General features: G+C 42.7%; 1 protein-coding gene across 5 annotated transcripts in view; it reads left to right on the forward strand.

The window, feature by feature from the left end:
• Positions 1-22,730, forward strand: part of RUNDC3B (RUN domain containing 3B) — a 237,229-nt gene that overhangs the window by 210,515 nt on the left and 3,984 nt on the right. The window lies entirely within an intron of this gene.

Consider the following 22,730-nt stretch of genomic DNA (forward strand, 5'->3'; position numbering starts at 1 on the left):
ATGCACGGAAAGAAACACAGCAGCAAGGCATCGCATCCCAGCGGGGTGACTGCAAAATCCTGAACACTCCATGAGACCTACAATTTGTACCCTTATGCTTTAAAGATCTGGAAAGTGTGAGTGTAAAGAGAGCTGTGTTCCTTTCGCTGCATAAACGCCCATTGATTTACACTGTGTTCCTCTTTTCTCTCCCTGCATATGCTGCTTGATTAGGGGGAGGGTAATTGCAGCTAATTGCAATGAAGTGCATGAAAGAATCCACCTTTAGGATCCTGTGATACCGTCCTGTTTTTTATTTCCTCTCCATTTACATGGTTAAATAAATTGTTTGAGTGTACATGTCAATCCTATTGTAACTTTTTCATATTCAATTTTGTCATATTGTATTTTATGTGCTCCTCATACTGTATATCTTATGGTTTTAGTTTTGGCCGGTCCAAATGGTTTTCTTGAGGTTATAAATAATTGAGATGTCCTGTCTAACTATTGGCTGTTTTCTCTAAGTATACTGACAGACATCAGGCACTTCCCTTTGTGTAGTGAAATGTATCGCTTACAACGTCCAGCTTGCGCGTTTGCTGTTTACCCTAATTTTGTTGCTTTTAATATTTTAAAAACCACAGGAGTATGATCCAACCAGGGATCAGATATGTGAATTAAATGTAACTCTGCTCCCCCAACAGGGTTGCCCTCCAACTGGATTGCGGAATCTCCTGTAAGAGGACCTCCATTACATTTGTTGCTGTTTTTTGTTTGTGCCCATGACAACATTTCTAGCACTTTGGTACATAGGGCTTTGGAGCAAGTTCTCCCCCCCTCCCCCCCCCATCCTGTTTATGTAAAACACCTCTGTCCTGTTGTCCATCTGAATCAGAACCTTTATCTTCTGGAACTAATGAGGGACTTGAAATTGAAGGACTAGTTTGGCAGCTCTGAGCTCTAATACATTTATTTATTTATAAAATATTTTACCAGGAAGTAATACATTGAGAGTTACCTCTCGTTTTCAAGTATGTCCCGGGCACAGAGTTAAGACAAATAATACATGGTTACAAATACAGTTACATAAATGAACAGGGTATACATTATATATAAGACATTGCATGCACAGTTAACGATAATTTGTATTATGGGCGTATGAAACAGTTACAGACCAGATTAAAATGTGAGACAGCCTTAGATTTGAAAGAACTTAGACTGGTGGTGGATGTGAGAGTCTCTGATAGGTTGTTCCAGTTTTGGGGTGCACGGTAAGAGAAGGAGGAACAGCCGGATACTTTGTTGAGCCTTGGGACCATGAACAGTCTTTTGGAGTTTGATCTCAGGTGATAAGTGCTGTATGTGGTAGGGGTGAGGAGCTTGTTCAGGTAGCTGGGTAGCTTGCCTATAAAGAATTTAAAGGCAAGACAGGAAAGGTGAACTTTGCGCCTAGACTCGAGTGATGACCAATCTAGTTCTTTGAGCATTTCGCAGTGATGTGTGTTGTAGTTGCATTGGAGAACAAAACGACAAATTGAATTGTAGAGGGTGTCAAGTTTGCTAAGGTGGGTTTGAGGTGCCGAGCCATATACTATGTCTCCATAGTCAATAATTGGCATTAGCATCTGCTGTGCAATACGCTTTTGACCAGGAGACTTAGGCTAAGGCCCCGCTGCCTCAGACCACGCGCCCGCACTGCAGACAGGCGGCGCGTGGAGAGGCACTTGGGGCTTTTTCCGGTCCAAAGGGACCATTTTTGCGGGGGGGGGGCATGACGTGGGGGGCGTGGCCATGACGTGAGGGGGCGGGACCGCCCCTCAGCCATTCAGCCCCTCAACCATGTATTGATAGACACTGTAAGTTGTTTTATGTTGCATTTATTTAATGAATGTACATGTACACCACTCCATAATAGCTCAACTGTTCAGCCCCTCAACTGTTTAGCCCCTCAACTCCTCAGCCGCTCACACACACAGACAGGCACTCACGCACTCAGGCACACACATACACACACACAGACAGGCACTCACGCACTCAGACACACACATACACACACACAGACAGGCACTCAGGCACACACACACATACACACACACAGACAGGCACTCACGCACTCAGGCACACACATACACACACACAGACAGGCACTCACGCACTCAGGTACACACATACACACACAGAGACAGGCACTCAGGCACACACACACATACACACACACAGACAGGCACTCACGCACTCAGGCACACACACACAGACAGGCACACACATACACATACACAGACAGGCACTCACGCTGCTTTCCCCCCACACTCTCCTCCCCGCTTCCCGAAGCCTCCCCTCCTCATTGGCTCACAGCCACACCACGTGACGCGTCGCCGCTTGGGATTACAATTCTCTTGAATCCCCTGGCGGCTGACGCGTCACAGCGTGTTGTGAGCTGTACCGTGAGGGGGGACTGGGACCGGCTCGGGAGGATTCCCCTGCTGGTGGGGAGCGCTCGTGCGGCCGCCCGCGCCGTGGGTCCCAGCCCTAAGGGAGGATTTGTTCCTGTAAAGTACCCCTAGTTTGGCACAGGTCTTGGTTGTCAGGGTATCAATGTGCATTCCGAATGTTAAGTGGGAGTCAAACCATAAGCCCATGTATTTAAAACTAGTGACAGGGGTTAGGGTGGTGTTAGCGTTGGTTCTAATCTGGAGCTCAGTCACTGGAAGCTTTAAAAATTTAGTCTTGGTCCCAAATACCATTGTTACAGTCTTGTTGGTGTTTAAAAACAGTTTCTGTTTATTTATGTAGAGGTGTGTTTCTTTTTGTGCCCACACTCCCCATGTAACTCCCTTCTGGGAGAATCCTACCCTACATGAAAGGGGCGTCTGTTGTGATGATGTCCGTAAATGATGCCACTAGAGGCTGTTTGGGAGGAAGGGGCATGCAAGACCAATGACTTGTGCCAGGAGAAACTGAGATGGTTTGCATAGTCGTGGAACTTGGTGAAAACCCTTACTCAAGGCCTCAAATCTACTTATTATCGCTGCTGTTGTTCGTAATGAAAACTAGGCTCCTCTATAAGATCGGACATATATATATATATATATATATATATATATATATATATATATATATATATATGTATGTAACACGTTTCCCCCTCTCCTCTCCCCCCCTCCTCTGGGAGATTTCACTGCTACATGGTGTGGTGCATACCTGCTGGCTCACAGTATATCTGAGTCTCCTGCGGTGTTGTAGGGGAGGTCAGGGAGGCTTCTGGGGTAGTAACTGATTCGTACTCACGGTGACAGCGCCTCCATCTCTTGCAGGCCCCAGGGATGTGGGGGACAAACCCTACAGGAGAACTTGCTTCTACTTCCCCTGATAGATTTCAGTCTCGGGCAGAAGTATAGTAAACACTGGAACACTTTATTCTTACACTGCAGATCTCCCTGTGACTCACTGAAAATGCTGGGGGTGGGGAAAACCCAGGATTAGTCCTTGCAGGCCTGCTCTTACCAGGGCTTACTGCCAGGTGAAGGGCAGACTGATAGTCAGAAACCAGTCCTGGCTACATATATATAATCTGAATGAATCTGAACTTTTGTGGGGAATGCTAAGGTATTGCGAGAGGGTATTTATCATAAATCCCAGGTATTGAATATTCTGTGCTGGGTTTAATATTGATTTTTCTTGGTGGTCCGCATGGCAGTAGTGACCAATTGGTTAAGTTCCACCCTGCAGGTGAAATAGGGCAGAAATCTCTACCTGTGTGAGGACCATAAATAACCCCTCCTTTCTTCCCCAAGTAGTCTTTTTCTGTCCTATTTTAGCTGAGGTATCTGTTTCTATTTTTCTGTAAGATAGAAGGGGACTTACCTGACTACCAAGTAGTCAATTCACAGGAGTTGTCTGCCACACTCTGCTGCTGATGCCGGACATCCACACTCCAATGAGTTGCTTTATTCGTGGGGCCAATGGGAGGCCATGCTTAGGCTCACAGCTCCAGGATCCTGGTAAGAACCGCTTGTGCAGGCGCACGCAGCAGTCCTGGTAAACGCATACCACCACATGGACTCAGAACTCAGCAGGGAACGCTCGCGAGAGTCGTGATGGTGACGTCACCAAGGGAATAAGAGCTGAGGTTTTAAAAGTGCTCAGCAAACAAACGCTGTCGCTGCCCTGCTACTCTGGACCTCGTACAAGGATCCCAGACACGCGGAGGACAGCATTTATGCTGGGAATCCGGCTCATGTGCTGCAAAGTGAGGTGTAAGTGGTACTAGCCTACCTGAGGATATAGGCACTGATTGCAAAAATGCAATCCTATCTGACGCAAGCCAATATTACCTTTACAATCATGGATGCAGTCTCCATAAAAACTACTATTACAAGGATTCCAAGGTAAAGCCCCAGGGAAACAGTAATTGTCAGTATTGTGATTTTTGTTTTTATAAAAGAAATGGCTATTAGTGCTGATATTTGTATTGTCAGTACTCCAGGATCATAATAAGAGGATCCAGTGGCCAGAGCCGGCTGCTAGGAAAGAGCAGCAAGGAAAACAAACATTGTGCTGCTTGAGATAAACCAGCACTAAAAAAAAATAAAATGTGAGAATTGTGGCAAAGGATCCAATTGAACCGATGTCAGATTTCATAACCTGGAGGAAAGGATGTGGGAACCCACAGGAAGGCAAAGAAGATTTGATGCCCAAACCTCCTGTATGAATGAGAGGGCTAGCAGCTGAGGCGTGAGAGCCTATAGGCCCAGAAGAGTTACTCAAGAAAAAAACCCTGGCGCAGAGCTCTTTTTTTATGGGCCAAGAGAAAGTGGACCCCAATATAGAGCGACTGGGAAGGTCGCAGACGATGAGGTTAGCCCGAACATCCCACATAGCAGAGAGACTCCAGCAATTTTTTTTAGATGTTTGGGAGCAAACGATTATGTATTCCTGAGTGCTAAATATTGTCTGCGTGGGATATTGTCTGGAGTTTGAGACGTTATCCGGAAAACACAAGTTTATAAGATCCTGATGGAAACAAGCTGGCCAGGCAGGCCTGAACGATCGAGCGATCCAAATGGTTCCGCGACAAAAGACCATTGGGACCTAAGGGGAGTAAACAAACTGCTCAAAGTAAGAAGGTTCAAAATGGAGCCCTTCGAGACCATTATGACCATAGAGAAGGGCTTGTGTCAGTAGATCTGAAAAGATGCCTACTTCCACATGCCTATATGTTACAGACACAGAGGGTATCTAAGATTTGCGATAGGGGTAACGCACTATAAATTCAAGGTGCTTCACTTTGGCCTCTCAACTTCTCCAAGAAGATACTGTACAGTGTACACTCCTCGCCAAATTAAGAAAAGAGGGAATACAAATATTCCACTACCTCAACAAAGAAAGGGATAGGACAAAGTTCTTGAACCAGTGCTGCCCAGTATTGGGCATAAACAGCATACGAATAAAGCTGTAGTTAGCTGTAATTGGTTGCTTTAGGGGAGACCCATGAAATGTGAGAATGATGATGAAAAGGATGAAATCTGTAATCTTCAGACCTCAAAGATTGGGGTATACAGTATATATGCCTGTTGCAGGGGATAATGCAGCCAGTAGTGGCCTAACTGGCAATAGTGATAATAGGATTCTCCTCTTGTGTCTTGGGAAAAATACCCCTAGAGCTGAATAATGTCATCTTCATGCCAATATGCCAATATGTAAATGAAGAAATTACCTGCTAAGCTACTCACTGTGTGGTCTCTCTTCTGAGGCGTGCTTCTGGCTGTATGCTGCATTAGAGGAATCCAAGGTTGGAAAACACGGAGCACAGTAAGCAAAAACAGGAGCTAAGCACAAGCCAGATGGGTTAAAACATTTTATTAGAAAAAGGGTGACAGCATGGAGGGCGGCATTGGGGAGTACCTCTGATGCATTTCGCACTATTGGCGCTTTGTCAAAGAGTGTCTCCCACGCTCGTCTACGAAAATATATAGAATCCGAAACTGGAAGTGACGCAAAGTGCACCACGTGGCATCGTCGGTGTCAAAACCGGAAGAGGACTCGGCGGTCACAATTTGCGCCCAGTTATGCCAACCTGTTCATGGGAAAATGGGAGGAGGCTACCATATGGACAGGTGGCGTGAATGGCGCAAACCTTGTGCTCTGAAAAAGATTCATAGATGATATTATTTTTATTTGGAGAGGTGGGAGTGAAAGTTTAGCGCAATTGTTGTTGGACATTAATGATAATCTATGGAATCTAAAATTTACAACAAAATTCAGTCATGAACAAATAGAATTTCTAGATTTATGTATATACATAGAAAATGAAACCATAAAAACCAAAACTTTTAATATACCCGAAGATTGTAATAGTTACATTCTTTTGACAAATAACCATCATTCCAGTACCGGTGGAACATTCATATCCATTCTAGGTTCTGACTCTCTTCCCAGAAGGTATCTTTTGATGGTTAACTTACGGAGGAATTTATTTGCGTCAATGAATAGGTCGAAGCTGCTATGACCCTTCACCAGGTGCAAATGTCAGTCCTTTGGGGATTACACTCCTTTGAGAATCTGTTAATGGAATAGAACTCAAAGGTGGATAGGTTAAATAGAGAAGGCCTCTTGAAACCCAAAATAAAGAATTCCACTAGAAACAATCAATTTGACTTTGCTTTCCTCACTGGCTACTAGGGAGGCTAAGGAGATTAAAAATATTGTGCATAAACATTGGGGCATCCTGAGGAATGACCCCATTTTGGGCAGAGAGATTCCGGAGAAACCTAACATTATCTTCAGAAAAAGCATGCAATCTTAAGAATAAACTGGCACCAAGTGCCTTAAGGAGGAAAACAAATAACCCTACCAATTGGTTCCAACAAAGTAAGGGATTCTTTGGCTGCAGAACATGCAGAGCATGCCAGTTTACGTCAAATAATAAAATGGAATTTTGTTCAAACATCACTGGAGAAAAATTTCAGGTAGAATCCTGCATAACCTATAGATCAGACCATATAGTTTACATCCTAGGGAATTCCCTCAACTTTATATATATTTGTAAAGTTTTTTTAATATTTTTTAGAGAATTATACTAGTGTTAATTACTCCATTGATTAAATCATCTATTCACACCTCGTTCCTGATGTTGGCCAAACTACATTAAACCTCCTATAAAATTAATCCTTCCTATCAAGCACATTACGTGCTTATAGACTGTAGATGAGTTTATTGATATGTTACTTACCTGTGTGTGTGCTCAATATATCAATTGTTTGTAAACAATGATGTGAATGTATAAAGTACGAGTTCTGATTGCCCATTAGAGATCAATAGTAATCACAAGAGGCATTAGAGATATTTTAATTGCACATGGTATATAAAGTCATGTTGAGGAAGGGGGCGTCATACTCCTGACGAAGCCGCATACGCCACTGGCAAAACGCGTAGAGTAAGACCGCCCAGAGAAGGAGAGACGAGGTGCCGAGTGTCTGCCTACCCCAGAAGCCCAACCGGAAGTGACGCGACGCCCTGGAGACCGCGACGGCACTGAGCCCCAGAGAGTGATCGGGAGGCAGACAGCTGAAAGCGGAAGCATCCCCAGAGTACACCAGATGCCAAACGGAGGCGGGGGGGGCGGGGGAAGCTAAGGCACAAGTCAAATCTCCTATTATCACATTGGTAATTCATGCTGTTTTAAATTAGATTTTATTGTAAGTGTGCATTTCTGAAATTTGATATAAACATACCTTTTATACGATTGCAATATGGAAAATAGCTGAAGCGCTCAAATGCAGGTATATCTCAAAATGATAACAAGCCAGACCACTGTACCAGGGTACTAACAATTGATATAGTACCTATTGTGTCATATAATGGGTACTATCCTCCTGAAGACAGGTGGTGTGTGGTGCAACCCACTCACCATCAGTCTCATTGGCAGGTTCCCCTGAAAAATATACAAGTACTCACATCCTGGTAGGGCAGGCAGGCAGGCTGTGCAGCTACTCAATGCAATACAGGGAAAAGGGAGACCAAAAAGCGCACCAGCACAAACGGAGCAGGAAGAATCCAGGACAAAAAAATGATTAAAAGGGCACTTTAATGTGGCAAAAGACCCATCCAATGCATTTCGAACGTCGCAGCGTTCTTTTTCAAGGATAAAACACAATGTGATAACATCCATTATATACCCTCTTACCTGTGGGCCGTTTCGCGCCAAAAATCAGAACCTGATGACGTCATAACAGAGCGACTCAGTGCCGATCTAAGGGCAAAAGGAAGTACCAAAGGCAGTGTGGCCATCTTGGATGTGGGCAAACATAGGAACACAATAACAAAGCTTTATTGACCATTCCAGAAGAACAAAATACATTGCTGCTAACTGGATAAGCATATTTAAACGAAATAAAGCTATATTAAACTAAACTAATGCTTAATAAAGGGTACTATTATATCAAGAAAAAACATGAACAAGGTGGATTAAAAAACTAGCTGTGTTGCAACTAAGTTATATACAAAAAAAAAAAAAGTTAAAAATAAAAACCTCTAGACATGATTAAAAAAATGTGCAAGAAAAGTAAATTTAGAGACATATTACACATATATACTGCATAACACAGATTGTGTACCTAAATCATAGGAACCAGGGAAATACAACCATTATAAAATATGAAGTATTATCCACAAGATACATCAAAGAACAATTCAAGCTTACATATTAGCATAATATTTGCATGATAAGGCATAGGTTCAAAGGTTATAATGATAAGAATATAATGTCCAATATAATGACAATTGTCTTATTTAATCTGTATTACCAACTAATTACACCATAATACGTCTATCACAAAAATGTTTACAAAAAATGTGTTAGTTGCCAGTCAATGTTCAAGCCCATAGGGAAGCGCGTTTGGAGAGTGAAGATCCAATACGCCTCCCTACGGTCCAGAAGGTTGATATGATCACCTCCTCTAGATTTAGAAATAACTGATTCAATCCCCAAAAAGGAAAAATTATTAATTCCTCCCTGACCACATTCAGTGAAATGTTTTGAGACTGGATGATTAGTGTCTCTCAATTTTATGAGCCTTAAATGTTCTAATATCCTGACCTTAAGGGCTCTAGTCGTCCTCCCCACATACCTCTTGCCACAACCACGTTATTAGATAAATCACAAATTGACTTTTACAATTTATAAAACTGTTAATCTTAAATTCCTTATTTGGTAATATATTCACACCATGTGGCGGTGGCAAGGCAAACTGGGAAAAACTTTTGGCAGGCTTCATGTGTTTACATGCACTACAAGAGCCACATTTGAAGGAACCCCTAGTGATAAAAGGTTTTTTGAGACCAGAAGATTTGAGTTCACTAGGTGAAACATGAGATCTAATTGTTCTCGCTCTACGATATACAAAAGTAGGACCAGAATCCTACCAAATCACATTTAGCAATTGCATTTGAAAATGCATTACATACAGAGAGAGCATCATTGTTGCCCACACATCCAATTGGAGATTCTCGCCTTGCTAACAATGTTAAGACAATTGGTATTAAACAGGACTCACATGGACTGACAGAATTAAAAAACAAATGTCCTCTTTTTATTTCACAATTTAGTAAACAAAGTGGAAAAGTAAACGCTATAATTTCAAAACATTGGAATGTCTTATCCATGGACCCTGTCCTTAAAAAATATGTGGATTCTGGTCCTACTTTTGTATATCGTAGAGCGAGAACAATTGGATCTCATGTTTCACCTAGTGAACTCAAATCTTCTGGTCTCAAAAAACCTTTTATCACTAGGGGTTCCTTCAAATGTGGCTCTTGTAGTGCATGTAAACACATGAAGCCTGCCAAAAGTTTTTTCCAGTTTGCCTTGCCACCGCCACATGGTGTGAATATATTACCAAATAAGGAATTTAAGATTAACAGTTTTATAAATTGTAAAAGTCAATTTGTGATTTATCTAATAACATGTGGTTGTGGCAAGAGGTATGTGGGGAGGACGACTAGAGCCCTTAAGGTCAGGATGTTAGAACATTTAAGGCTCATAAAATTGAGAGACACTAATCATCCAGTCTCAAAACATTTCACTGAATGTGGTCAGGGAGGAATTAATAATTTTTCCTTTTTGGGGATTGAATCAGTTATTTCTAAATCTAGAGGAGGTGATCATATCAACCTTCTGGACCGTAGGGAGGCGTATTGGATCTTCACTCTCCAAACGCGCTTCCCTATGGGCTTGAACATTGACTGGCAACTAACACATTTTTTGTAAACATTTTTGTGATAGACGTATTATGGTGTAATTAGTTGGTAATACAGATTAAATAAGACAATTGTCATTATATTGGACATTATATTCTTATCATAACCTTTGAACCTATGCCTTATCATGCAAATATTATGCTAATATGTAAGCTTGAATTGTTCTTTGATGTATCTTGTGGATAATACTTCATATTTTATAATGGTTGTATTTCCCTGGTTCCTATGATTTAGGTACACAATCTGTGTTATGCAGTATATATGTGTAATATGTCTTTAAATTTACTTTTCTTGCACATTTTTTTAATCATGTCTAGAGGTTTTTATTTTAAACTTTTTTTTTTTTTTTTTTTTGTATATAACTTAGTTGCAACACAGCTAGTTTTTTAATCCACCTTGTTCATGTTTTTTCTTGATATAATAGTACCCTTTATTAAGCATTAGTTTAGTTTAATATAGCTTTATTTCGTTTAAATATGCTTGTCCAGTTAGCAGCAATGTATTTTGTTCTGCTGGAATGGTCAATAAAGCTTTGTTATTGTGTTCCTATGTTTGCCCACATCCAAGATGGTCACACTGCCTTTGGTACTTCCTTTTGCCCTTAGATCGGCACTGAGTCGCTCTGTTATGACGTCATCAGGTTCTGATTTTTGGCGCGAAACGGCCCACAGGTAAGAGGGTATATAATGGATGTTATCACACTGTGTTTTATCCTTGAAAAAGAACGCTGCGACGTTCGAAATGCATTGGATGGGTCTTTTGCCACATTAAAGTGCCCTTTTAATCATTTTTTTGTCCTGGATTCTTCCTGCTCCGTTTGTGCTGGTGCGCTTTTTGGTCTCCCTTTTCCCTTTTATACGATTGATCTGCACTATGGGCATATTTTCTATCTTTACATCCCACCATCTCGCTGGAAATGGAGTATAACACCATTTCAAACTCAGAAGATTACCTCTGATCCATGTTTACTGATGTTGCCTGATTAACACTGAAATCCTGTGAGTAGGCTGCACATAGGCGCCAAGATTGCAATTGAGCTATTTCACTCGTCAATATTGTCTGCACTTAGATTGTTGTGTTGTTTATTCTCCTTTATGCTCCCCCTGGATTGTGAGAACACATGTCTTCCGTGGACGTCCAGGCCTTTTTGTGTTGCAGAGCTCACCCGTGCGTTCTTTTTTTTTTTTTCTCAGAATGTACCAAACTGTTGATTTGGCCACTCCTAATGTTCCTGCTATCTCTCTGATGGATTTTTTTTTTTTTGGCAGCCTAAGGATGTCCTGTTTCACTTGCATTGAGAGCTCATTTGACCGCATGTTGTGGGTTCACAGCAACAGCTTCCAAATGCGAATGCCACACCTGGAATCAACTCAGACCTTTTACCTGCTTAATTAATGATGAAATAATGAAGGAATAGCCCATACCTGTCCATGAAACAGCTTTTGAGTCAATTGTCCAATTACTTTTGGTCCCTTGAAAAAGAGGGGGCTACATATTAAAGAGATGTAATTCCTAAACCCTTCCTCCAATTTGGATGTGAATACCCTCAAATTAAAGCTAATAGACTGCACTTTAAGCACATATTCATTATTTAACTGGATCTTGAATTTATTTTGGTACACAGCCGAAATAACAAAACTTGTATCAGTGTACAATTATTTCTGGACCTAACTGTATATTTTGTGGTAATTTTGGGGGGTTTCTGAGAGCTTGCTGGGTATCTGTGTGAGGAAACAATAGGGGAGCCCCTGCTACAGCAACAATGGTGATAATGGTGATATTGGTAAGCGGTGCTATTGGGTAATAATGTATAGAGAACTGGTAGAGAAAAGAACCCAAATATAGCACTCAAGCTCGCCCTCTGGTGATGAATGTGGTAGTTAAAACATAGTCTTTATTATGCAACCAAGATAAAATAAAGGGTGTTAAAAAGTGGACTGAAGGTATATGCTGGATCCAAATACTGATAGCCGTATTGGCTCAGGATCCTTAGCCAATATGGCTATCAGTATTTGGATCCAGCATATACCTTCAGTCCACGTTTTAACACCCTTTATTTTATATCTTGGTTGCATAATAAAGACTATGTTTTAACTTCAACATTCATCACCAGAGGGTGAGCTTGAGTGCTATATTTGGGTTCTTTTCTCTACCAGTTCTCTGGGTATCTGTGTGTTTATAATAAAAAAAATAACATGATAAATAACAGAATAATAAAGAATAAAAACAAAGACAAAATGAAGCAAAACAAGTTAAGTTAAATGTGCAAGGTTCAGCGAATGTCATATTTAAGGATAACAATATAAATAATGATCATCCTATCATAGGAAATCAAAATGAATATACTGTATGTATATCTTCTATAAAGCAAAATCCTATATCATGGAAGACCATTAAAAAAAATTAATGAATGGTAAATCCAATAGGACAAAAAAATATGTTAAACTATCTGCAGATAGAGGTGGTGGCAATACTCCTGAATTGGTCACACAGAGACTGCTTCCTACAAATAATAGAACTCTTAACAGACTAGCTATGGCAACTGCCAGCGATTCAAGGCCTGCTGTCTCAGGAGCCCTGATTTTGATAGCATGGAGGTTGAGCAGAAACTGCTCAAATCCAGAGAGCTGTCACACAAGGTGTTATTGGTGGCAGTAAGGAAGAAAACTACTTCTACAGTGTACTATAGAATCTGTCAGTGATTTACATCTGTGGATCAACCCCACAAAATGAGCTGCTTTGAACCTCCTACTCCCACAATTCTAGGATTCCTGCAAGAGGGTCTAGAGCTGGAACTCAGCACTAGCTCACTGAAGGTACAGGTGTCGGCACTGCGAGGAAAGCACCTAGCTGCCATAGATCTCATAAGTCGATTCTTCCAAGCTCTGAAGAGAATCAGATCGCAATATAAGGATCCAGTTCCTGCTTTGGATTTACTGTTCGTATTACTGGTTCTAACAGATGCCACTTTCTCAAGCTTGCGATATGCAGGATTGGTGAATTACAGGCCTTGTCTGGAAAGGAACCTTTTCTTATCTTGCATCAAGACAAGGTAATCTTTAGGCCAGTTCAACTCTACTTACCCAAGGGCATTTCAAAATTCAATCTCAACCAGATGATATTACCTTCTTTTTGCCCAAAACCGGCAAATTACAAATAACAGATTCTACACAGGTTAGATGTGGTAAGGTGCTTAAAACTTTACGTTTCCAGAACAGAAGGATTTAGGAAGGTAGACAGGCTATTCATCCTCCAAAAGGGACCAAGGAAGGGGCAAGCAGCCTGAAAGTCTACGATAAGTCTCTAGATAGTAAGAGCCATCAAGAAGGCCTATCTATTGCTATAATCTGTTAATGGAGCAGTTTTCTCTGCCAGACTGATTCTCTCCATTTGAATCTTGCTCTATGTCCCTCTCTCTAGAGGCAGTTCATCTGGAGATTTTTTCAAATTCCCAATTAGGTTGGGCCAAAAGCAAGTAGGAAGAACCGGTTATAAGCTCCTTTTCTGAGGGAGGTGACGACAACAATTTTGGTACCCGAATCGTACCTGGAAATGGCACAGAGCGGTTCTGATGAACGCTATGCTGGCTATGGGCCTCTGTAAGACTTTCCCCTTAGAAATTTTTTTTTTTTTTTTAAATTTATTTCTTTTTCTTCAGATGGTGAAACTTTTCTTTTTGTCCTATGTGATTTTTCTCTCCTACGAAGTTTATTGGACAATCTTGCTCTTTTCCAGAGCTGAAACTCTTCATCTGACCCTGAAGATAAAGTGGAGCTTAGTGACCTTCTTGCCCTTAATTTCCCGCATTTACAATATTTTTTCCCAAAGAATCTGAGGGATAAAGTGGTTTTGGCCATATACACACACATCTATTCTTGCGGAGGAGATTACATCAGCAGCAGTAACTGACACTGCATCCTACATCTGCTGCTGCAGAGAGAAAATAACCCTGGTGGTTACGTGATTGACATACCGTGACTAGCACATTTTTTTACTCCTTTAGTTTTCCGGGAGGCTTTGCCATCCCACAAGTTATTGCTAGGTGGCAAAACTCTTGAACTGCAGGCTGCATGAAGGCAGTATTTGTCACTCATTGCTGGGTCCTCAATTCCTGTGCCCCACAATGCCTTGCACTTAAAGGAGACCGGCTTCACACAGCCTGCAGTTCCGCGCACACGCAGACTAAAGTTTGATGATAGGACGATTTCAAGCTGAAAAACACAGACGCCATATTGTCTATGCACAGTATATGCATATATAAGATATATACTGTATTCGGTGTACAATTGGGTAATGGAGAATGATACAGCGCTGAAAAATAATTAGGCTTATTTGTTATCTATAAAGAAGGCTGCTGCTCTCGTTGTATTAAGGGAGGCAGGGCTTGTTATCTAGAGGCGGGAAAAAAGTATAGTGCGGCCTCTTTGGTATCTACAACAGGGTTTCGTTCTTGTTATTATTAGGGAGTATAGGATGGTATGGCGGAAAGGTAATAGACAAACTGATAAAAAAAGCACAGCTGGGGTAAAGACTGTTCTAATTGGGGCAAGCCCATATTTGGGTAAGTCTAGATTCTCTTGGTAAGGTACAAGTGTTCTGTCTGGGTCTATTGAACTTAGAACTTCTAACAACCCTTAAAGTGATACTAAAAGAATTTGCACGTTCTCCACTCATAACTGAGAATGCCTGTATTGACGTATATATGATTCAGATGGCTTTCTATTGTCTCTGAATAAATACTGGAACAAAAACCGATCCGTGGAATTGACAGTAGAGATACCTACTGTATCTTTACAGTTACACCTGCAGTTCCCCGCACAGCCAGCAGTTCTAGTATGTATACAAGCTTAATATTAATATGTAATGAGTAAACATCACTGTTCCCATGTATTTCATTAGCCTTCTCAGTTCGGTGTCTGTTAAGCCTTTGGGTGTCCTTTAGACATAATACATCATGGGGTCTGGCATTCCAGGGGCGCCACGTCGTAGTAGCTACATGAAAACACGTTTTGCGTGGTAAAGGAAGGGGGACGACAACTCTCCCGTTCCATCATCCGTGATGGAACAATCACCTGACCGCATTGGAGAAAGTGGACACGTGATGGGAATGCTGGAGGGTCTGTGGGATGCGCAATTCTCGAGCAGACAAACAATTTTGTGTTTGTCACGCGATGGTCAGGTCATGTGCGCGCGGTTCAGCCAATGAAGGCAAACCGCTCACATGACGTCACGGCCACGCCTCCCAGTCGCAGTGGATCACAGGCCACAGTTCGCTTGTCCGACAGGCGCGCGCAACGCCATGCACTCCGTCGTGCGTGCCTACTTATATCCGCGGACTAAGGGATAAAGCAAGTTTCAAGAGTTTTCCACACACTATGAATATTATTCTATCTTCTGGGTACCGTACAAATTAGATCAGTTAATTGCCCCATTTCACACACCCTTAAAAATGCATTCCCACTTTGTTTTCCATTTTTAACAACTTAGCACTACCTTTTATTTTGTTTTTGTACACTTTGGTTAAAATCAGCCACTTAAATAAAAAGGCACCCTGCCCTAAACTGCATATGCATCTGTAGAGAGTCGGGGGCTTATTCTATATCTGCTGAAGAGGCCGATGAGGCAGTTCAATCTTGAATTTTGCTTGAAACATCTGTACGTCATGGCCTTTTGCTTGTGTTTTTAGGGGCTGTTTGAGAGCAGCGCTGATTGTGGACTACACAGAAAGAAGCAGTCACTCACTTTCTGCTTTGGCCACCGGAACTCAGGAGCGATCACGTGATCATTAGGAAGACTGATCATGTGATCCGTCAGTGGCAGAGGTCTGTTACCACCAAGGTGGTAGGACCCTCTGGCGCTGAAGGGGTTCATCTCTCTACTGCTGGAGAGACTGCAGTGTGCCATTCTAGCAATCAAGGCATTAACAACGATTAATTTCCACTAGCTAGCAGCGCTCAACCTGTACTGAAAAAGCTGAGCATGTTATTAACATATGAATAGAAATGTGCTGCTCTGTAGCAGGGATGAAAGGAATCAACATGATGCCTGAGTTCAGACAGTCTTTTATGGAAAGCATTCATCCAGTGGCACAGTAAATTGCTACCTTCACCATTCTACAGCATTTAATCACGGCAAAATCAACATTGTTCCATTTGGGATTACAATACATAATAGCACCCATTGAGAATCAAGGATTTGTAGAACTGTGCCAAGAGAAATGGCAGATTCCTACAATTAAGATTACCTAGAACATGTACATAATATGCATACTGGGGTCGTGTCCTTGGTAAAACATTTTGTTCATAGCCATTGTATTGCCTGCATGTTACTACATCGGTGACGCCCTCTCTAATTCTTCTGCATTGTAAAGTCAGTATGTGGTGGTGGTTTTTAGTTTGTTGGAGCTGTCAATGTTAAAGCATCCGTGCCACTTACTCAGTGATTTTGCATTATTGATTAGATACGGCACTCCTGAAACCCATCAAGCTTGGCTGTAACGCTAACCCCTAATTAGGTGCAAAGGAACAATCGATCTCTAATGGCGGAACTTACTATTTCGCTACCTAGACTTGTATGTTTTGGTGAGGTTACTGCTATAAACGCAATGTATTGTGACCTACAGTATAGATTGGTGAGTGAAACACACTGAATAAACATTTGGCTCTGGTAAGATTTAGGTCCTATTTAGATTTCCATGGTTTCATCATATTTAATCCATGGTCACTGGCCTTGCGTGCCACAATACAGACACTACACGTTTTTAAGGCGAATGTGTGCAACAGAAGTGAAGAGGTTAAAGCGCAAATTTCACGTGTAAATTAAGGTATTTTTCAACCAACCCAGTGACGTGAAAAATGAATGCAATAGGAATAATATATGTCACAATACAAAAAAACATGGGTAGTGCAGCTCCGATGGAAAAAAAATATTTTTCCAATCGTCTTTAGAATTGTTTGGTACAGGAAACGGAGCACAAATACTCTCAGATGTATGCAAGAATAAAAAAAAGGCGGGGGGCCCAGGACAAATTTGATGAAGAGTCTCACTCATCTGCTGCAACAGACCTTGGATTTAGCCCAGTATAGAGAACACACATGATGTCACAGTGGATATAGCACAAGGGACCACATTCAAGTCATACAGAAGGGATTTCCCAAAGTAATAAATGACTTGCCACTCCGCTTAGGATTGATAGGTTATGATTTGGTCTACACTTGACATACATACAGTACGTACATACACTTCAGCGGTTCTAAAAAGGCATTAAGAAGCCAGAGTTGAAGATGGGTACATTGTTATTCTTAGAAACATATACACGAATGCCACATCGGCCATTAGATTACATGAAAATACATGCAATCTCAAATTATGCACTTCTTTTTACCAGCCTCAGTATGTATCAAACTCTATTCATATATCTCCATCTCTCCTTTCTTCACCACTTCTCAGTTCACATGAACTCCTTTCTTACCTGCGTCCTCTGACACCACACAGCTATATCCCCTGCACTAAAACACACCCCTACAAATCCTCCTCACACATCCTCTTTCTATCCATGCTTCTCCTCCTTGCTTCTGGGGATATCTCTCCCAATCCTGGTCCCTGTCTTATTTCAACTTGCTCTCGTCCTCGCCTCCCACATGCAACTTCTACTCCTTCTGGTGTCAACCCCTCCAACCTCATACCCATCCCCTGCCATCCTCTCTCCCTTTCTCCTGTGCCCTTTGGAACGCACGCTCTCTTTCTAACAAGTTCCTCTCTGTACATGACTTCTTTCTCTCTCACTCCCTGCTTCTCTTTGCTTTAACTGAGACCTGGCTCACTCAGTCTGACTCTGCTCTGGAAGCTGCCCTCTCCTATGGTGGCCTTTCCTTCTCCCACACTCCGCGCCCTGATGGCAGGGGTGGAGGCGTGGGGCTCCTGCTCTCCTCTGTCTGCCGTTACCGAACCCTTCCTATTCCCCCTCTCTTGCTTTTCCCTCCTTTGAGGCTCACACTGTCCAGATCTTCTCTCCTCTCCCTGTTCATGTGGCGGTCATCTATCGCCCACCTACCTCTACTCATCCCCCTTCTGCCTTTCTCTCTCACTTTGAATCCTGGCTCTCTTTCTTTCTCTCCTCAGACTCCCCTGTTCTTCTCCTTGGGGACTTCAATTGCCACATTGATGACCCCTCTCTCTCTTGGGCTTCCCGCTTTCTTTCTCTTACCTCTTCTTTTGGCCTTCAACAGTGGACTGCAGCCAGCACCCACAAGGATGGCCACTACTTAGACCTGGTTTTCACTAAAAACTTCTCTCTCTCTGATTTCTCCATTTCCCCTTTTCCTCTCTCTGACCATCATCTCATCTCATTCTCTTTATCTCGCTTCTCCCCTTCTCCACCTCCATCTACCCCCCGGTTCTGCAGAAACCTGCGCTCTATTCACTTACCTGACTTTGAGTCCACTTTACACTCCTCCCTCTCCTCTCTCAGCTCTGCTACAGACCCTGACAACCTGGTCAGAAAGTACAACTCTGTCTTGTCCTCGTCTCTTGATCTACATGCCCCGCTTTCTCTCTGCCGCCCTCGCCCTTCTAACCCTAGACCCTGGCTAAATTCCCACACGCGCATGCTGCGTTCCTCCACTCGTTCCTCTGAACGCCTCTGGAGGAAGTCTCACACTCTCGCAGACTTCCTTCACTACAAATTTATGCTATCCTGTTTCAACTCTGCCCTCTTGCAAGCTAAACAAGCCTATTTTTCTGCACGAATCAACATGCACAAGTCTAACCCACGCCGACTGTTCTCTGTCTTTGATACTCTACTCAAACCACCCTCAGCTGCCTCTCCTTCCTCCATCTCCGCTCAGGACTTTGCTGACTATTTTAAGGAAAAGGTGGAATCCATACGGCAGAACATCCCCTCTGTTTCTTCCCCCCATCCTACACCTCTTCCTAACTCTCCTCCTGCCTTCCTTGAGTCTTTTTCCACTGTCTCAGAGGAGGATGTGTCGCTGTTGATCTCCTCTTCTCCCTCTACCACTTGCCCTCTTGACCCCATTCCCTCCCATCTCCTAAAACCTCTAGCTCCTACTATAATCCCTACGCTTACACACATTTTTAACTCCTCCCTCTGCTCTGGAACCTTTCCATCCTCCTTCAAACATGCAACAGTCATACCATTACTCAAAAACAGCAAGCTTGACCCTACCTGTCTTTCTAACTATCGACCTGTCTCCCTTTTGCCTCTAAACTACTTGAACGTCTTGTATTCTCTCGCTTGCTCCATTTTCTCAACACCTATTCTCTCCTAGACCCTCTACAATCTGGCTTCCGCACTGCTCACTCCACCGAAACAGCCCTCACTAAAATAACTGACGACCTCCATGCTGCCACAGACACCGGTCATTACACTCTGCTCATATTACTCGACCTCTCTGCAGCATTTGACACAGTGGACCACCCTCTTCTCCTCCACATTCTCCATACTCTAGGTATTCGGAACAAAGCTCTATCCTGGATCTCATCCTACCTCTCCCATTGTACTTTTAGTGTCTCTTCTGCTAACACCTCCTCCTCTATTGATCTCTCTGTGGGGGTACCCCAGGGCTCTGTCCTGGGACCTCTTCTCTTTTCTCTGTACACACTCTCTCTAGGTGACCTAATAACATCTTTTGGGTTTAATTATCACCTCTATGCCGACGACACACAAATATACTTTTCAACACCTGACCTTACACCTGCTGTACAAACCAAAGTTTCTGAATGTCTCTCTGCTATATCATCCTGGATGGCCCTCCGACGCCTTAAACTCAACATGGCTAAAACAGAGCTCCTCATACTTCCTCCCAAACCTGGCCCTACTACCTCCTTCCACATTACTGTTGGAACTACAATCATTCACCCAGTAGCCCAAGCACGCTGCCTAGGGGTCACATTCGACTCCTCTCTCACATTCGCCCCTCACATTCAAAACATTTCTAAAACTTGTCGCTTTTTCCTCCGCAATATAACTAAGATACGCCCTTTCCTCTGTTTTTCGACTGCTAAAACTCTGACTCAGGCCCTCATTCTCTCTCGTCTTGATTACTGTAACCTCCTGCTGTCCGGCCTTCCTGCCTCTCACCTGTCTCCCCTACAATCTATCCTAAATGCTGCTGCCAGAATCACTCTACTCTTTCCTAGATCTGTCTCAGCATCTCCCCTCATGAAATCCCTCTCCTGGCTTCCGATCAAATCCCGCATCTCACACTCCATTCTTCTCCTCACTTTTAAAGCTTTACATTCTTCTGCCCCTCCTTACATCTCATCCCTAATTTCTCGGTATGCACCATCCAGACTCTTGCGTTCTTTTCAAGGATGTCTTCTTTCTACCCCCTTTGTATCTAAAGCCCTCTCCCGCCTTAAACCTTTTTCACTGACTGCCCCACACCTCTGGAATGCCCTTACCCGACTAGCACCCTCTCTATCCACCTTTAAGACCCACCTTAAGACACACTTGCTTAAAGAAGCATATGAATAGCACTGTGGATATTCTAAACACGATACATAAAGCTTGGACCCCTGCAGACGCACTTACCAGAACTCCCTCCTACTGTCTCTGTACGTTCTCCCTACCTACCAATTAGACTGTAAGCTCCTCGGGGCAGGGACTCCTCTTCCGAAATGTTACTTTTATGTCTAAAGCACTTATTCCCATGATCTGTTATTTATATTATCTGTTATTTATTTGATTACCACATGTATTACTACTGTGAAGCGCTATGTACACTAATGGCGCTATATAAATAAAGACATACAATACAATACATGCAAGATAAGGATCAGCAAGGGAGTTAGACCGGGAGACCGCGTGTTACCAAAGCGTTTTTAGAGCAACACTTGAATTGTTCAGGATAGTGAATTGGGAAGAAAAGGGGACTAAAATCACGAGTCACGTACAATTTGCAGATGCCATTGTTATTTTTGCCCCAAGCCCAGAAGACCTCCAGCAAAAAAATTAAAAGTCACCAAAGAAATTAAAAAAGTGGGTCTCCGTATGAATCTCCGCAAGACCAAAGGGATTTTCAACAAATAGATTCTACAAAGATCGAAAGTCAAAATCGGTCTACCGTGGCTAGCAAGTATCAATAGATGGGAACATTTCTAATGAAATCAATAGGCAATGTAGATAGGATGCATTGGAAGAAACAAGACAATCTTACAAAGGAACCTTCCACTTCACCTAAAAAGGAAAGTGTCTGACCAGTGTATCCTGCTTTGCTTATGTATGGACCCTAAATGCAAAGATAATTCAGAAGCTTCAGACAACTCAAAGATGTATGGAGAGATGTATGCTGGGTATTACCCGACGAGACAGGAAAAATAATGAATTGATCTAAAACCAAAGGAGTCTGTAACTTTACAAGGGTGACAAAATTCAAATGGCAGTAGGCCGGACATATCACAAGCAGAAATTACCATTGTTGGACAGGGATGGTACTAGACTGGATTCCAAGGGATATCCAAAGACCAAGACGACGGCCAAAAGTACGTTTAGAGGATGAAATCCTTTTTTTTTTTTTTAATTGGAGCAACGTGGAGAAGAGCTTTTCATCCACAGTACCTGGAGGATGACTGGGGAGGCCTTCATTCTCTCCACTTTCAATGCCATGGACCCCCAGTTTCCAAGATAAATTAGTGTCCTTGCCGGGGCACCCTCCTGGTGAAATAATAATTGCTGCCAAATCTTGCGTGATCTGCGGGCCAGTGGAAAGTTGAAAAGTTAGACGTCACACAGCGAACACCGACACCTTCGGGGGGTTTGGGGGCTCTCGGCCCCGACAATAGCAATGTTCAGCACCGGAGGACGCCATGGTTACAATTATGTAAGAAAATAAAAAATTAATTATTTAAATGTAAAATATTATGTATTTAGTATGTTTTCATCACCTAAGTATTTAAAACCATTTACTCTAGCGACAGGTTCTCACAACCATGTTGTCTGCTTGCACCTGTTGCTACAGGATTTTGTGTGGTTCTAATTTCAGTTACTCTACTTTCAGGGGTGCGCAAACATTTCCCCCTGCGCACCCCTGCCTGCTCTCCTTACCGGCTTGCGCCCCCCTCCTTCCTTGTCTTCGGCGTGAAATGACGCCGCGGGGTCACGTGACATCACGTTGCCATGGCAATGGGACGCCTTGTGATCCCGCCGCGTTGCCATGGCAACGTATAGCCGAAATCAAGGTAGGAGATATTGCAGAGGCCTCACGCGATCCACTGGCATTTAATTTGAATACCGTGGGGAAGAGCGCGGGGCCTTTGCAACTGCCGCGCCCCCCCTGAAAAATCTTGCACCCCCCACTTTGCGCACCCCCTGCTCTACTATTTGGTGTATACTTGCAGCGATTTCCCTCTGCTTGAAGTGATAAAGATAGTGGAAAGGCACAATGTTTTTATGGCGGCTCTTGAGCCCTTCATTCGTTTTATTACCACTACTTATTCAAACTTGCGAGTATTACTACTTTTTTAATTTAGGA

The sequence above is a fragment of the Ascaphus truei genome, chromosome 2 (assembly GCF_040206685.1).
Source record: "Ascaphus truei isolate aAscTru1 chromosome 2, aAscTru1.hap1, whole genome shotgun sequence".
Lineage (NCBI taxonomy): Eukaryota > Metazoa > Chordata > Amphibia > Anura > Ascaphidae > Ascaphus > Ascaphus truei.